Source organism: Equus quagga, chromosome 8 (assembly GCF_021613505.1).
Source record: "Equus quagga isolate Etosha38 chromosome 8, UCLA_HA_Equagga_1.0, whole genome shotgun sequence".
Taxonomy (NCBI): Eukaryota; Metazoa; Chordata; class Mammalia; order Perissodactyla; family Equidae; genus Equus; species Equus quagga.
This window is the reverse complement of record NC_060274.1, coordinates 97,879,540-97,898,764: the sequence shown is the minus strand read 5'-3', so window position 1 is coordinate 97,898,764 and position 19,225 is coordinate 97,879,540.

Below are 19,225 nucleotides of genomic sequence, written 5' to 3'. Positions count from 1 at the left end.
TGCAATGCCAAGAAGGGCGTAGATGAGTTCTTGAAGGAGAAGGAAGGAGACAGTCAGTCTAGAGATTGAAGGAGCAACATTTGTTTTCAAGGACCTCAGATTCCTCTTCTATATTCTTCTTTCAACTTGAGGTCCTAAGCATTCTTATGCTTTCTTTACCTCTTTACATAATTTTTCCCCACTCTGTTCACTCTTTCCACACTGTTCTCAAAACATTATAATGGCCACTAAACTGTTAAATAAAGTAGTACAAAGATGTACCGTTGACACTTTAGAAGTATTTTACCTACCGCATGTCCCTAAATTCACACCAGATTATTTACTCAGACATTAATGCCTTTGATCTCAGTTTGCATACCTTTGTGGGTGGCGTTTTTCTTCAAATAAATGCAATATAAAAAGCTAGATCTCCATTTGAGTCATTTAATTCTATGTTTCTTAAATTATCAATGATAATGATAAGTAGTATAGTATTTTTAAAATGCGGCTTTGGAAGATATAGCTAATAATTTATAAATAGGTAATAATTTCATAATTAGAGTTCACGTCCCTTTTTCTTCTATTAATGTCTAAAGGTAGCTGGCATACTTAGATACCAAAATCTTGTGGTATATTTTGAATGTTTTTTCTTCTTTGAAAGAAAAGATTCTTAGAAGATTCTTCTAAGATGCTTCTAAGAAGAAGTGTTCTCTTGTGATAGATTTTCGCTGTCACTTATTATCTCTTATCTTTCGCCTCTTGTGATGAACTGTGCACGCAAGACACACAGCTAGATAAAGAGGTAGGGAGGAGGGCATTTTGAGGTAAAATAGATTGTTGGTTATTTATTATATGCACATGAAGTTTTCTTTTTAGCTTAACAGCATGTTGAAACTGTTTCTTTTGAAAAAGTCTTGCTATTTTATAAGTCCCACACTACTTAATGTCATCACTTTTAAAAAGTCAGTAAATCGGTCTATGTAAAGTTCTTTAACCTTACTTTTGCTATTAGCCCTTTCTTACCTTCTGATATTTCCATCAGCTAAAACCTCATATGTTTACTTAAATAAATTAATGCTACAAAATAGCTATAAAAATCATCGTTAGAACTTCGTTTAAAAACATGGTTTTGATAAACCTGATAAGAAATGCTAGTGCTTTATTTGTCCATATAAGACGCCAAAGATTTTTATGTGACTTTTAAAGAAAGCCTTAAAATAGGTACTTGTTGGGGGGGCAAAGAAAGCAGAAATACATCTCTTTCCTGCCCAGTAGGAAATTGATTTATAAAGTGTGGCGCATAGTGACGCTCTTTGTAGGAAATTACTAAGAGACTGCTGTATCTGTATGATATTTGATGGTATTAGTAAAAAAAGTCAAGATAATTAGAAAGTTCAAGATATTAGTAACTGTGGAGGAAATAATCTGGATTTGGAATGATTTTGATTTGTTTTTGTTTCATCTCAATGATGAAATACTTTTGTGTATATTCAAAAATACTTCTGTGTATACATTGACCTCAATATTCCAGTCTGTTATAGTAAAAATAAATGAACGTGCCCAAGCAGCTCCTTATTTTTTGCCATTAAAAGTCACTGAGATTTAAATTTTTATAATAAATAAGGACAATATTTAAAGATATAAATGTGTAGTTATAGATATAAATTTTTATAACAATGTATTCTTTTAACAGAAAAGCTTCTATATCAGTTCTTGTTTTCAAGTATTCCTAATAATCTATGGCTTTGCTTACAATAGGTGCTGATCCCAGGAAATACAGAGGAAAATTTATTTTGAAGATAAATGTCCATTTTCCATAAAATCTGTAAGCTTATCTATGAAACCAGAAATTTTGTGACTTATTTAAGATGTAAGGAACTTAAGAACATATAAATCTGTCCAATAAAAAGAAATTATTAAATATGTACTCCCCATTGAAATAAATAAGAATAAATGAAAAATGAGTATTATAAGATTAGTTATTCCATTTGGAGATGGGCATATTTCTTGTCACATTCTTTCATGAGTATTTTTCAGTGGTCACTGAGATTGTGAATCAGACCTAATTAGTCCTTCTTAACCGTGTTATAACTCTGACTTTTCAAGAACTCAGTCAGACTTGGTACTATGATAATAAGAGAATTATTTTTAATGCTATGTGGGAGAAAAATTTCTTCATGCATAAAAAAGAAAAGCAGTTGCTAATAGGGTAAGCAATGTATTGTCTTGTGCTATGTCTTAATGTGCCTTTAAGTAAGAAAGTGTGACAGCATTCCTGTGCACTGTGGGGTGTGCAGCAAGCCGAGGCAGATGCTTCCTGACCATAAGAGCTCACCTAGAATTGGAGAGGCTTTGCAACCTCACGAGGATTAGGTAACTCTTACAAAGCAACATTGGGCACGGCACTGAATGTGTGGTGCCAACTCTGGGGGCCACAGCAGGGTTGCTGTGTGTGCAGCAGCCCGGGACTGTGGAATTTTAGAGAATGAGGAGAATGCTGTGGAAGAGGTGGGAACCTCTGTAGAAAAAACCGATTGGTAGAGTGATGCTCTACACGATTGCAGTATTTTTTGTTGTTCATTATCACTTATATACATTTAGCTTATGGGTTAGAAAATCCAGTGTCCTACTCTATCAAATATTTGTCATGGCTCATGGAAGTAGCATAGTCATTAGTCAGGTAAATATATCAAAGTTGATGACGTCTCTCTGTGGTTAGAGCTTATCACAATGATTTTAATTTTGAAGGTGTCTACTCACCTGCTCGATAATAACTACATAATCACTAATAATTCTGATGGCTGACAAAATAAATACAGAAAGTGGGTTAGCAGGGGAAATTTTATTTGAAAATACACCCAATAGGAATTGTCACTTTTGAATCGGATATTTTGATGTCGCATCAGCAGAGCCTAGATGTACTTTGTGAGCTATAAATGTAATTTAGTTTATCATACATTAGTATTAAGCAAGATTTAGCCTAGGTGCTTTTTTAGCTGCAATGAAACTTACTTTCACCTTATATTTGAAATATAATTTATAGGTTTTTTAAAGATTTTTCAAATAAATGATGATTCTCAAAATAATCCTGGTTCTGTGCATATAAGTGAGTATCACTTTATAAACATGGAAATCAGGGCTCAGAGAGATGAAACGGCTTTTCCAAGGCCAAATGGCTATTAAAAAAATAGAACTAGGGTTAGACATTTGGATGTCTTGGACCAGTGCTCTTCCGTCACCAATGGCACCTCTTACATGAGAAGGTATATTTGAATTGCCTTTCATAGTTTTCTTTTAAATATACATATATTTAATACTAAGTCATTAAAAATAACTGAACTCTGTACTTTCAGGGAAAGAGGGAATATGAAATGTATTGGCTCCTAGCAGGAGATAGTCCCAACGGTAAGAGCCAGGGGGCACTCTATCAGAAACTTCAGGAAGTATTTATAAAATTTGTCACAGGAAAAATATCTCTAGATTCAGATATTATCTTCATCACTTCTAGTCCAGAATTCACTCATAGGAAAGAAAAACTGAAGGAGAAAAAGAAAAGGTTTATCTGCCTCAATGCCTATAAGAAAGACTGTTACACCGAGAGTCACACATTTGTTTCCTTCAGAGGGACGCAGTTCAGTTTGTAAAACACATTGGTTAATGTGCAGCCATGTAGATGGTTGCCTTAATGCTTCTTTAGAAATATTCATCATAACGCTTGAAATTTCAAAATGACTTGATGAAAATCTCAAAATATTCTTCCAAACTTTAGATGAATGCTAAAACTTAAGAATACAAAACCATGCCCTAACGATGATTGCTCTTCAACCTTGTTTTTAGAGATCCCTAGTTTCTATTATACTATTTGCCTTGTCTAAAAAAATATGGTGAGGTTTTGGTTTCCATGGTGACACAACTCTTTTCATACATATTTATCACTGAAATGCCAGAAACCCCCCCCGTTTCTATCAAAGAATGCTACTTTTGCACTTAATAATTGAAGTTAAAGCTGATTTATTTTTTATGTCAGAGTGTTTTAAACAGATCCCTCTATCGCTGAAAACTGAGGCAGCATTACAGTCATTTTCTCGTAAGCAGTTTATTTCATACACGGCTTCTGAAAAATACTTCTGGTTTTTAAAAACTGGAGAGGACTTTGCTTCCTTTTTTCCTTCAGTCAGCACCACAGGGATTCCCGGCTAAGCTTTCAAAATGTTGCAGAACATACGTTGCATAAAGCACACAACCTCCAATTTCATTAATACGGTGTTCAACAAGAGAACATGTGCATCTTGCCTTTGCCAATAATCAGAGAGCAATGAAGTTATTACCTATTACTAAGTTCGTATTTTGTAAAGTAAAATGCTTAACTTTCACTCCATTTACCATCTTTTTAAAGTTGCCTACTTTTCCTTGAAGTCTGAAGAGAGATTCTGGTTTATCTTCTACCAAAGTCATTTTTCTTAAAAATAGCACCCATGATTGGGTACCTACTTATACCATCTTTAACAGTCCTCCTATTGTTACTATACTGTTAGCAGCCTCTAATTAACAGGGTTCTCATTTCGAGGTCTAAGTATCATGGTTAGCTTATTATTTAACTCATTTGGCATATTAAAACCACCAAAAAAGAGATGAAATATAATTAAGGCAGTTAATTGTTCTTAACTTGTCTTTGTTGAAACAGAACTGCAGTAGTGTATTTAAGAAATGAATGAAAACATGATGCGTGAAGAAAAGATCATCCACAAATGAGACCTGTTTAAAAGTCCTTGCAGTGCATCAAAACAACACAGACAAAAATGTGTTGGGACGCCGAAGAATGAAAGTTCAATGAACGGTAAAGGTCTAAACTGTCACTTGAAAAAATAAGTTGGACATAGAGTGGTTCAGGTAACTTCTATGCCCATGAGGGCACTGTGTTCAGTTGCATTTATTTATCTCCCTGGGAGGAGACGTGAGGGAGGCTCCGAGTGGGGTGCAGTGAAGTGGTTTGGGTCAGCTGCCTTAGCATCATCGTAGGCATTTACTCATGAGGATGTCAGCTCAACTGCACAACACATTTTCACTTTTGCTTTTTACAAATAAGACTTCTTTATGACTAAAAATTCAAGAATGAGAAGAAAAATTTTTCAAAATTCTGTTTATATGAGAAGATGTCTTAATTTAGGTTGTTCTCCTATTTACACATTGTTTGGAGAACTTTTTCTTCTTGACAAGAGGCAACAATTTTCTTTGAGGAAAGTAATTCTTTGACAGGGATAATTACAAATGATGAAATTTTTGTAGTGTCCTGTGCACATTCCACAATGGTCCAGAGACATCTCAGCTTTCACCAATATTCCTGAAGTTAAGTGAGTAGAATGGCATATTCAGAGAAAACTTAAAAGGCATTAAAAAAAAGAAGAGGGTTGGCCCTGTGGCCTAGTGGTTAAGTTCAACAGGCTCCACTTCAGCCGCCAGGTTTGGTTCCTAGGCGGGGACCTACACCACTTGCTGGCGGCCAGGCTGCGTCAGAGACCCATATAAAATATAGAGGAAGATTGGCACAGATGTTAGCTCAGGGCGAATCTTCCTTAGCAAAAGAAAAAAAGAGAAAGAAAGAAAGACAAAAGAGAAAGAATGTGTCACCTTAGAATCTGTATTTTAAAGCACACTTAGTTATTATAAAATATCATATGTTCATTTTATAGAAATTAGAAAACAAATTAAAGCACAAATAAATGTGATGAAAAGACTTTGATATTGATATAAATCAGAAATAGTGATTGATGTTATGACACATTTTATTCCAAATTATCTTATTCATAAATATAAACTGGAGAGTCTTCGATATACTGTGGTAATTTCTCATTTAATAATGTATTAGGTCCACACACAACAAAGATCACCAGTAAAGGTAAATATTTAGGTAATTTAAAATGGTAATATAAATGCAATTTCTTCTTGTAAGTGATTTGAAAACTACATAAAATGATATTTATATAATTTCATCAGTGAGATTAAAACATGTAGAAATGGAATATTTGACAATAATAGCACAAAAAAACTTAGTGGGAACAAAGCTATATTGGAATAAGAAAATGAAACCAAATGGTAATTTGAATCTGCAGGAACAAATGGAGAGAACCAGAAAGCTAATATACAAAACTCTACAAGTATATGCTTGTTCTCTTTTCTTCTCTCAGTTTTCTAATAGACAAAAGTTTCATAAAGTAATACTTATCACAATGTTTGTTGTGTTTGCAATGTACATAAATGTAAAATGCTTGTTAATAACACAAAAAGGGGAAAAAGGGAGAGAGCTATAGAAGAGTAATGCTTCTATATCACACTGGAATTAATTTAGTTTAAATATGAAGAAGATTCTATTAAGTTAAGTGTGTGTTGGAAACTCTAGAGGAGCCATTAAGAAAATAACTGAAAACTTATAGTTGAAAAATTTCTAAAGAAATTAAAAATATTACACAAGGAAATTTTCAATTAATGCAGGAGAAGATTGAAAAGGAAGAAAGAGAAACAAAAAAGACATGAGATAGAAGGCAAACAAATAGCAAAATGCCAGAAATAACCAACCTTATCAATAGTAACAGTAACTTTAAATGAATTAAATAATCTAATCAAATGGCAGAGACAGATTGGATTTAAAATGAAACAACATTTAACTACATGCTGTCTATAGGAGACATACTTCAGGTTCAAAAATACAAATGGAGTGAATGTAAAAGGATGAAAATATATATACCATGCAAACAGCAACCATAATAGAGCTGGAACGGCTACACTAATATCAGACAAAATTAACTTTAAAATAACAAACAAATGTTACTAAAGATGAAGAGGGATATTTTATAATGATAAAAGTCTCAATCTATCAGGAAGCTATAATAGTGATATCCATATATGCACCTTACAACAGAGTCCCAAAATACATGAAGAAAGACTGACAGAACTAAGAGGACAAATAGACAACTCAATAGTGATTGTTGAAGACTTCAATATCCCATTTTTAATTACAGATTGAACAAATATGTAGAAGATCAACAAGAATACAGAAGACATAAAGAACATTATCAATCAACTAAACCTAATAAACATCTATTGAACACTCCACTCAAGCACAGTAAAATACACATTCTTCTCAAATGCACATGGGACATTCTCCAGAGTGGACCATATGTTAGGCCATACACAGACTCAATAAATTTAAAAAGTTTAAAATCATAAAAAGGATGTTCTCAGAACATAATGGAATTAAATTAGAAATCAATAACACAAGGAAAATTGAGATTTTCACAAATATGTGGAAATTAAGCGATGCTCCTAAATCATTAATGGATCAAAGAAGAAATGAAGACGAAAATTAGAAAACACTTTGAGATGAATGAAATGAAAACATACCATACCAAAACATATGGGATGCAGCTAAAGCCCCACTTAGAAGGAAATTTAAAACTGGAAAGCCTAGATTAAAGAAAAAATATCTCAAACCAAAAATCTTACCTTCCACCTTAAAAAATCAGAAAAAGGACAAACTGAACTCAAAGCAACCAAAAAGAAGGAAATAATAAATGTTAGAGCAGAAATAAATGAAATATAGAATAGAAAAGCAATAGAAGAAATGAATAAAACCAGGAGTTTGTTCTTTAAGAATATGAAAAAAATTGGCAAATCTTCAGCTAGACTGACCAAGAAAAATAGAGAGAAGACTCAAATTATTAAAATCAGAAGTGAAAGAGACATAGTCATCACTAGTGACTTTAAAACTAATAAAAAATTACATTAAGGGAATATAATAAACAAGTGTCCTACAAATTAGGCAAAATGATAAAATGGACAAATTCCTAGAAAGGCACAATCTATAAAAACTCAAGAAGACTCAAGAAGAAATAGGAAAATCTGAATTATTTAAAACAAGTAATTGGGACTGGATTAGCAATTTTAAAAAATTTTCACAAAGAAAACCCAGATCCAGAAGGCTTTCCTTTAGAATGCTACCAAATATTTAAATAATTAATACTAATCACCTACAAACTCTTCTAAAAAAGGAAATAGAAGGGACTTCCCAAATCATTTTATGAAGACCATATTATTGTGTTGCTAAAACAATACAAGAACATCACAAGAAAATAAAACTCCAGACCAAAATATCTTATGAATATAGATGAAAAATTTTTCAACAACACACCGGGATATTGAATCCAGCAATACATAAAAAAGATTATATACCACAATTATGTGGAATTTGTCTTGGGAATGCATGGTTGGTTTAACATTTGAGAATCAATTTATGCAATGCACTATATTAATAAAAAAAACACAAGATCTTCTTGACTGATGCAGAATGAAGCATTTGACAAAATCCAAAACCCTTTCGTGGTAAAAACACTTAATAGACTAGAAATGGAAGGGATCTTCCTCAACCTGATAAAGGCCATCTACAAGACCCACAGTTAATGGTTAAAGACTGAACGCTATCTGCTTTGGCCACTTGTATTCCATGTTGCACTGATGATTCTAGCCAGAACAACTCAGCAACAAAAATAATGAAAAAAGGGCATCAAGATTAGAAAGGAAGAAGTCATATTATTTCTATTTGCGGATGACATGATCTTGCATTTAAAAAACCCTAAGGAATCCACAAAGTGAACTATTCAAACTAATGGTAGGTTCCACTTCATAATGCATAGCAAAGATTTTTTTCTCATCAGCACAGATAGTTCAGCTTAATTTTTAAAATGGCTATGTTATACTCCTTTGTATGGATAAAGTAGAATTTATTTAAACAATTCCCTACAAATGTATTTACTATTACTTATTTCCTTTGCAATTCTACTTATATTTACTTTGTATTACTTATTCCCCTATAATTTTGTCGTTACTAATGATACAGTAATGAGCAACTCTGTATACACATGTATTGGTGTAATAATAAGTATATTATTATTGGTGATATAATAAGTATATCCTTTAATTCTAGTCATAAAATTTCTGTGATAAATATGCAATTTTTAAATATATATTTTTACCGGATAGTCCTCAAAAATGTTGCACCAATTCACAGTGTGTGATGCTGCTTGTTTCTCCACCCGCTTAACGCTTGGTTTTGTAAAAAGCTTATACTTCATCTGTAATATATATTGATGTCTTACATTCATACATATTCTGCCCACAATGCACTTTATACCCTTTATTAGTCTTCATTTAAAAATCTTGTATAGTTTTACTTGATTTTTCTTGACAAAATGTTAGAATCCCACATGAAAATTGATATTTTAATTTTAAGTTAATTTAATTAATTAATTTACGGAAGACTATAATTTTTCCAGTTGTGTGTCTTTTTACCCAGGAATATGGTTTATCTTTCCATTTATTCCAATTTTTTGGAATACAATTTATTAAAGCTCGAAAGTTTTTTTGTCATAGTTTATATATCTTTCCAATTTTATTTTAGTGTTGAGTATAGTGACTAGAGATTGTTTTTTAAGTAGATTAAATAAAAAAGCTTTAATATGGCTTTTTAAATAAATTGCTTTTAAAATAGACTATTCATACTTAATAAGTTATTTACATTTTGGTCATAGAAAAGATTCTTAGATCACAAAAGAAGGTATTTGTATCTTACATACATACATAGAAAGATAATAATTGATAAATATTTGTCAATAAGTGTATTTAATAAGTACTTGAAAAAGTTGATAAAATACTTGACAAGGCACTGCTTAATTCTATTAGGATTTGCATATTTCTATTCACAAATTGGATTAGTCCATAGTTCCTGTTAAATGTGCTTTCTCAGGTTTTGATATCAAGAGTATGCTAGGTTGGTCAGTGAATTGGTATGTTTCCATTTTACAGTGCTTTTTTTGAATAATTAATGCAGCTTTGGAATTTGTGGTCAATCCCCTGAAAATTACAGAAAATTCAGTCATGCAGCTTTATGTCAATATTGCTAGAGGTATTAACATTTCTTTTTTTACTTTTTCATAGCTCTTTATTTGTTCAGATATTCTTTTTGTGTAATTTTTGACAGTTCTTTACTTGAAAATCATTTCGTTTAGAAACTGCCACATTTGTTGGAATAGGATGATACTTCATAAGTTTTTGTCTTTCCAATCTCTAGATTTGTGACTTACACATTCTTATTCTATCATGTCATCTTCTTTGATTAAAATAAACATATTTTATTGTGAATATGTGCTTTATTTTTAAAGCCAACTCATGGGCAGCAGTTCTACTGTTTTTTCATTTGTGAATTTATAATTTTTGCTTTTATACTTTTTAGCTCAACTCTTCTGCTTTCCTTAGCTTTGATTTTATTTCATGTAACCTCTGGGAAAAAAAATTCAGTTTATTTATTTTATTCTTCTTGCTAAATAATTAAAGCTTTTTAAGAGATGAATTTACTTCTACTCATATTATTGGCCACATATGTTTTAGTTTGCAATGTTTTCTTTTTTCCCCTGAATATTATATAATTTAACTTTTAATTTTCTCTCTGTACAAGGAGTTATTTAGCAGTATTTCCTCTCTTTTCAAGTCAAAGTAGTTAGTTTTTAATATATGGCAGTGTGGTCTAATAAAGGTGTTTTTTTGGAATGTATTGAGCCCAACTTTGTATTCTAATATATGATCCATTTAACAAATACTCTATGGACACATAAAAGCCAAATTTATTACAATTAAGCTGTAATTTTACATTATTTATCTTTGCTTTCAAGAGGCCTTTATAACTTTAATTTCTATTTTGTAACCAGAGTTTTGATGCTTATTACCCCATCCTTTATGTTACACCTACCATAGTCTTCATTTATTTACTTTGATTCATCTTGGTTGACCGCCATTGCTTATTGAACGATTGCTTTCAGGAAGGGTCTGTGGGTGGCATGCTCTCTGAGTTCTTACCTAGCGTGAGCTCCTTTTATTGACATCACACAATTTGGCTAGGTTCATAGTTCTCAGATCATAAAAAATTTTCCCTCAGAGTTTTGTATACATTATCTCTTCCTGTGTTGTTACTGGATGTTGTAGAGCAAAAGACTTTTTTTCTGTCTTCTTATGTAAACTAGGGTTTATTCCTTTTAGGGTGTTTGGGAGATCGTTTTTGTTTGAGCTTGGATGCTTGCATAGTGTTTATTCATTTTTAAATACAAACATGTCATCAGGAAATTTTACCTGAACCTCTGGAGGAGACCTTGTGTTCTATACCCCCAGGTCTATAGTTTTCCGAGTTAAATTTACTATTCTTTTGTCTGTCCTCTCTCTTCCCAGTTATGGTAATTACTGTCTATCTTTAGTTATGATTTCTCTTTATGTAATACCTAATATCCATATATGTAATATCTCCTGACGTCAAAGTCTACGCATTGTTTTGTTGTTTTCCTGTATTGGTCTTTTCCCTGTTTTTAGGACAGCTTCTTAAGTTTTTCTGTCACATCCCTATTCCGTTTCCTGCAGTGTCTTTTCTAATTTTTACTGCACTTAATGAAAACAAGTTTTTACATTTCATTTTTAATCTTGTATTCCTAATTTTCTCTGCACGTCTTTTTTCAGCCTGTTCTTATGCCTCCTTGCTTCTCATCTACATCTCTGTGGTCAAGCCTTTTGTGTGCTTAGACTTCTGTCATACAAAACAGAATTCACTCTACCTAATTTTAGTTGAAATGGATGCATTACAGAATGCCTGGCTTTACAGAATTGCCAGAATATCTGAAGATACAAACTGTAGGTAGAGATTTCAGGAATGACTCCTATAGCCACATTGCAGAACGAGGTCACCATGGGAGATGTTTCCTTTTTGATCAGAAAGCCAACTTCCAAAGTAGAACATGGCTGCTGTAGGCTCCAGAACCATGCTCCCACTACAACAATCCAGAAGCCACTGTGATCATCAGTAAGTCACCACTATCAGGAAATTGTCTTGATATCAGTGCTATACCTATTGCAACATGTATAGCAAAACAGATGCTACACATCTTGCCTTGATTTCCACGAATCTGGTGACCAGACAGTGAGACCTCTGCCAGTGGTGCAGCAGAAAAGAAAGCACCTCTTTGACTGTGATTGCCAGTAGAAATAGAAAAGCCTTTTGTTTCACTTCCCTTTTTTAAATCTCATTAGAGTGTATCTGAGTGGTGGAACTTTATTCACATCCGGAACTTTAGCGATAGTAGAGTCTGGAAAAAAAATGTGGCTTTTAGTTTTCTAGCATCTGCAATATTAGAAGCCACTTTGAGAGGAATTTAGATGGATGTTGAGTACCAAGCCACCATATCTATCTCAATCTACTGCTTTGGACACTCAACTTCGAACAAGTCCTTCTGTCCAATTGTAACTTTTCAGATGACAGCAATAGAATAGGAAAATACATCCTGCAACAAAGCAGCTTTCAATGTACAGTGAAAATGCTTTCACCTTCTTTCTAAAAAAGGAGGCCTGAAATCCCACTAGTTACCACACCCACAGGTTGGTGATATTCATTTCTCATGTTCAATTGTAGTCTCATCTTGATATTCTTTAACTTATGGACAAAATTGCAAAGTAAACTAACACCAACATGCCCTGTGTAAACTGACAGGAGAAAATGAGGAAATAAAATTGTTTAGCAAAAATGCGATAGATATAAATGCACAAGGAAGACAATATGAGTAGCTATTTTAGTTCTTATTTCCGCAATTGATCACAAGATTGTAATTGTTGTCTAAAACTTCCTGTCTCTCAAAACTCTTCCCCAGGTCTCTTTCTCCTTGGGCAACATATAAAATGAGCTGGGAGTTTTACCTGGTGGAGAGATCCAAACCTTCACACCTGAAGTGTCTGAGCCTTTATTGATCCTGTGTGCTATTCCATTAAGTTTTATAACAGGACACGGCAGAGCCAGGATGTGTTCTAGAAGGTTTCTGAGTTTTAGATATTCTTCTCCCTGTCACACACAATAGCCGTAACCTTATTTCCCCTTACTAATCAGGATCAATCACCCCAGAAAACACAATAATCCCCTTTCTGTCAGTGGCATGAGTAGCCCAATATGAAAGGTGGCAGTTTCAACTTTCAATTCAAAGAACCAGTGACATGTTCATGGTGGAAGCATCCATCTCTTCTGTACCAAGACCTGTAAGCCACCAAAGTCACAGAAGTGAGAAACAAAAATATTGTGAGTGGGTCATCAAATGTACTAAAGCAGAATCCATTAGTACTTCCACCTGTTAGTGCCTAGACCAGCGTGTTCCAAGTATGAGAGGAAAAGAACTAAACATCATTTGCTGGCTGAAAGCATGTACCGTTCTGTACGGGAACATTCTATTCTAGCCAGGTATTGACTTATAGCACTAGTCTTTTCTGTCTTTACAAAAGGCCCGTTGTTTCTGAGTACATGCTAAGAATAATTAATTCCTTGGAAGTCAGTCCATTTTCTCTCCTATTTCCTCCATATAATGAATTTCATGATCAGTTAGGAGTTGTGTTGTATGGTAATACCATGATAAAAAAAAATAAACCATTCAGTAAGTCCAAAAATGCTGCTTTACAAAATAGGCAGCGAAGGCAAATCTGTATCCAACATAACCCAGCACCCTCACTAGTCAGTACACTCAATTCCTCTTCCATATAGGAGGAATCCAAAGTAATCAACCTGTCCCAATTGCTGCCTGGGCTGCCCTGGCAGTCGTGCTGTAGGTTACTGAGTGCCCATAACCAGCAGCAGAGACTCATGTTTTTCCTTGATGATGGTGATAATTAAAGTAACTCTTTGCCACTATGTGTCTACCTTCTAAGGCTAAAAAGATCATTGCTGCCTTCAAATGAAACTATTTCAGGAAACGAATCATGTATTCTCATTTTCTGAGAGTGTTTCCTGTACCAGTGACTGCATCCATCATGGAAGAGCATGGAGAATAGAGTAGCATTGAATATAGTTAAAGCCAAAGGAATTTATTACAGGGTCTTAAGTGGCTCATAGAACTGTTGGAAGGCCTGAAGAAAATGAATGTACCACCCCTTGCCTCTCAACATCTGCAAAGATATTATCCAGAGACGAGGGTGCCTGCTAATGCTGCTGCCTAAAAAAAAAACAATCTATTACGGACTTCCCTGCAGTAGAATTGAGGCAACTGTCACATTTTTGCCTTTAAATCTTACCTAGTGCCATTCAATTGGTGAAGCCTAAATCATCGCCAGAATTTAAACTGAAAACAGTTGGGGAAATCTTGTTTTCAGCTATCTAGACACAGCAGAGGTGTTTGGAATAGAGATAGAATGCCAATTCATCCTTCCTACATAGTCACTCTTTCTCCATTCCAGTGGTTCTACAGGTTAATTGATGAATTGATTGACCGATTGATTCATTCCATAACACTTGTCAGTACCTGACATTAATTTCCTCTACTAGAATCTATTTTACAAAACTTCCTTTGACAGCTGGGCCTATGTTTCGGTCCGTGTCACCAAAGCATGTCATGTCCGTAGTAGGTGATCAATTAATACATGGTTTTATTGAATTTTTGATAGTCCAAAATGGACACTGTTAAACATTTACTTCTACTTTCTCTAGATTTTTTAAAATAAAAGTAGATGCTTCCTAATGGATGCTTTCTTTCATATGGCAGAATCTCTTCACAATGTTCACTTGGGTTTTTATTTATTCACTTATTTTGGAAGAAGAAAGATAAATCCAGCTGGAAGTCTGCCCATAAACATCACTTCTTTTGTGTTCCCACCTTATTTTCTCAGTTGTTCTCAGAATTCTGCATTAAGATATTCAGCTGGAGGGCTGGTAAATGCAAATTTACATTAGCAATGTAGAAACCCAGCTTCCTGAGAGAAGCAAAGGGCAGGCTCAAATACAGAACTTTCCCAGCAGAAGAAATAGTTCTTTAGGCAGTTTCTTCTGTATTTGGAGAAGCTGGTGCACCAGGAGGAAGTGCTCTGGTCTCTGCCCAACATCTGGGCCCGGTATATTGTGAAGCTGTTCCTGTGCCTCCTGCTGGCACGGCAGCCTCCTTATCATGAAGGAGCCACGCCTAGGGCTGACAGATAAGATACAGAATGCCCAGTTAAATTTTAATTTCAGATAAACAATAAATACATTTTAGTTTAAGTATGTACTAAATTGCATGGATTAATGCAATTGCAGTAAAATTTCTTTTCATTGTTTATCTGAAATACAAATGTTCCTGGACATCCTATATTTTTATTTGGTGCATTTGGCAAAACTAGCCATACTGTGCCCACTGGAGTTCCCTGTGTATCGTTGAGGAGCCAAGATAACTGGTGGCACTGTTGACTTTCTAGGAGGCCATATAGAATTGTATCTGAGAGTGTCATCTCGAGTCACATTGCCAGAGTGTAAATCTTGGTTGCTTCACTTATTATTTGAGCTTAGATAAGTCACTTGAGCTTTCTGTGCTTTAGTTTACTTACCTGTGAAATTGATCTAATAAGTGTGCCTACTTCCTGGGTCAATAGGAGCATTAAGTGTGATAATTCATGCTAAGCATTTAGAAGAGTATCTGGCACATATTACACTCTGTAAACTATTAAGCATTGTCATTATTTCTGTTGGGAAAACAAGGAAATGCCAGAGCCTCCCTCAAACAACTGGTTGAAAATACCCTTCATCTGTAACAAAATACTCTTCATCTATAGCAGTAAAAGTGATCCCAAATTTAAGCTCCCCATCTGCCCCACAGATTCTCCTTGCCTCTAATGTTCATGCTTCCAATTAAAAAGGTGTCAGGGGTCTGCCAGCCCATCCTTTGATTGCTTCCTGAGAGTCTGAACTGCTTTCTCCAGAGGGGAATTTTGAACCAGCCTTCAGTGCCTTGTCATTTCGTCTGCACTAAATCTAGCAGAAGTGCATTGCTATTTCTGACAATGGAAATGATAACCCTTCTCTGGTCCTTTAACTGATGCAGATTAGTGTCTATTTTTATATTCCTTTGGTCATTTCAGGAGACATATAACAGGATGGAAATTAGACCCTTGGACTCAAGTCATCAGCTTTCTCAGTATTCCAGAGCATAAGCAGAAACTTCATTTTGTTTTAATCACTTGGCTGTATTGATACTTAATAACTAGTAGGATACTTAAAATTCAGAGAGACAATAGTGGAGAAGAGATCTTTCAACGTGAGCTTCATTGACTGCCTCACTTCTGTGTTGTTTATAAATTTTAGCTCAAACCTCCTCACTACTTCTCTATATGTTAATATGTGAAATTCCCTCTTTCTGCAGTTAATGTAATACAGACCTAATCCTCATGCAATGATTCTAGCCTAGGCTTCTTTCCAGTCCTCTGGAGTTATTTATATGCAATTTTCAAACAGAGATGATCTTTCCTATATGCACTAATAATATTTACATTTTTAAATGGAACACAGACTCAAAGTTGAGGTAAAAGGTCATGAGGTCAAAGAAACATAGAGATTAGATCTTTAACCATGGCAGACTGTTACATATTAAAAATAGCAATATCATATTTTGCAAATTTCATGCTCTCATCGGAGACATAGACGCCTAACAGAAGGAAGATTTTTTTTAAAAAAAAGAGCAACTGTGTTCATTAACAGCTATTAAGTAGCCCATATAAAGATCAATGGCAATTAGGATAAAAACATATCTGAACAATTCCAAACAATGAAGTCCAAAACATTGCATGAAAAGAGATGGAAATAGTGAGTGATTATATTTCAAATGATTAGTGATAGAAAAGCAAACATAAAATAATAGTGAATGGAGCTGGTTTCTCAAGGAGTGAGGAAGTTATTTGCAGGAAAGCTAAATACTAAAAGATTATTTTAATGGTGCTATATACAACTCTTGAATTAAAAATAAAAACAAAACCAAACGTCATGGGATGAAAACAGAACCAAAGCAAGATCTGAAGGGAAACAGCAGGCTAACTGAAAAATGTCCCCAATTTTCCTTGGTTCTCTGGATTCATCCCTCCAGTGAACAACAGTTTTGTGAAAGAGCAGGCTGTACACCTCCCATTAGCTTGCACAGGTCTTGTTGCCATTTTACGTTAAAATAGGGTTCTTGGTGTAATGGCTGATACTGTGTGCTTTCTATTGTCTGAAGGAAGATCTTTTGTAGAGATGATGAATAGCTCCTTCAGTGTCTAATAGAAAGTTTTCTATAATATATCTCAAGTGGTATAGGTTATACCAGGGACGTTGAGCATTTTGAGATATAATGTTCCTTTCTTTTACATGTTGGCTCTAGTTCCAGAGTCTCATGCCTGGTTATCTGAAAAAAAATATACATTTGTTATTTACCCTTAGAAAATATGAAAACAACCACATTCAACTTCTAAATTTGGGGAATATTGATTTACCTTTATACGTACTAAATCAGAGGTCAGCAAAATTTTTCTTTAAATGGACAGATAGTAAATATTTTGAGGTTTGCAGACCTTATGGTCTCTGTTGCAACTACTCAATTCTGCCATTGCAACAGAATTCAGCCATAGACAATGTGTGAGCAAATGGGCACAGCTGTGTTCAGTAAGACGGCATTTACAAAAACAGGTAGCAAGCCTATGGGCCTTACTCTGCAACCTCTGTACTGGATAACACCATTTTTATGTAATGAAGTAATAACTTACACCTTTATCTTTTTCATTAAAATGTTAAATAAGGATGTATTATTTTGTTTTTTACTTCTCTAAGGTAAGTATATAATACATAATTCTTATACCTTTACTATGCGTGTGCGTTGATTATATGTATAAGCTATAAATTATATTTAAACTTTTATAGAGGAATTTCTTAGAATCAGAAGAAATATTTTATAAATGTATGCCTTCTAACATCATAACTACTTCATTTCAAGGAACTCATCTCTTTATCTCTTTTATTTTCATTAAATTTACATGAATAAACAGCACAAGGAGGAAGGCAAAAATCCTTTTTTTTAACCTTAATCAGAATGGCCTAGGATGAATATAGAAGCTCATCGTGAAACCAGCCGGAATATGAGAAAGAAACTGAAAGTTATGAATTAGAACTACTTTGATCAGATACCATCCAATATAGTCTACGCAATGTACCAGTTAAAGGATTCGGAAATATGGGCGGAAGAGTGATGAGGAATATATAACCTCTCTAAATGAGGCTAGTCCAACCCCATGTATCTGACATATGAAGAAATTCCATTTGAAACCCTCAATAGAAGTACTGTATGTTAAAGCACAAAAGAGGCAGCTTCAGGCTGCTTTTCATAATTTTTCTAATTCATTGTTTTAATGGCATAGAAGAGTTTTGTGGGACTGAAAGAAAAAAAAAAGAAGCCCTTTCTAATGAGCTCTGCATTTGCAAATAGTACCTGCCACCTGAATAAAGTACAGTACTTTGAATAATGGTGATATTGTCAATGATGCATTTTAAATCAATGTAGCTCTAAAAGAAGGCAAGATCTTTTCTTCATTTCACATTACTGTATTTACCATTTTTCCTGGCCTTTTCCTGGGTAATAAATAATAAAAGAACTTATCTTAGAAAAAAGTGACAGTGAAGGAGGAAATTCTGTACCTCAGTTTTATTAATAATAATTACTATTATATTATTAACTATAAACATTTGACTAGAAATTGTAGCCCTCTTGAGAAGATTAATATGCATCCTAATTTACAACTGTAAGTAACACTTCTGAAATTGCAGCAACCCATAAAGGGAAAGAATAGGGACAAGGTGGTCCCAAGCACTATTTCTTTTAGAGAAAATAAGGCTCATACAAATTTCAAAAAGAGCTCCCCATCTGCAAGAAATGTATAGTTCTGAATTTGGAGAAATATGTTCTAGAAAAACATTTTTACAGCACAAACAGTGAGTTGAATCCAATGAAGGTAGTTAACTGATTTATCCAGCTGCATCTTTTGTCAGAAAATACCAGACAAAAGCCTCTGGACAAAGTGGTGAAAGGTCACTATATCGCATGACTTCCAAGCCACATGACCAGGGCAACTGAGTTACAATATAGAGAAAGAATAAGATAAGACAGATAGAGCATCTCTGTGTCAGGAAAGGGTGTGTTAACAAGAAGAGCTAGAATTGTGAGGCTCGAGGAAAAGAGCAGTGCGATTGATAGTGTGAAGAGCATGGCAAGTGCTGTCTTCTTCACTGCTGCCGTAAGTCCTGGCCCTTAGACCTCTACTGTTGCATCAGCTGTGCAATGTCATCGTCAAACCTAGACTCAGCATTCTAATAATTAAAAGAGACCAGAAAGCATTACTTATCCTGGATTCACTCACTTCT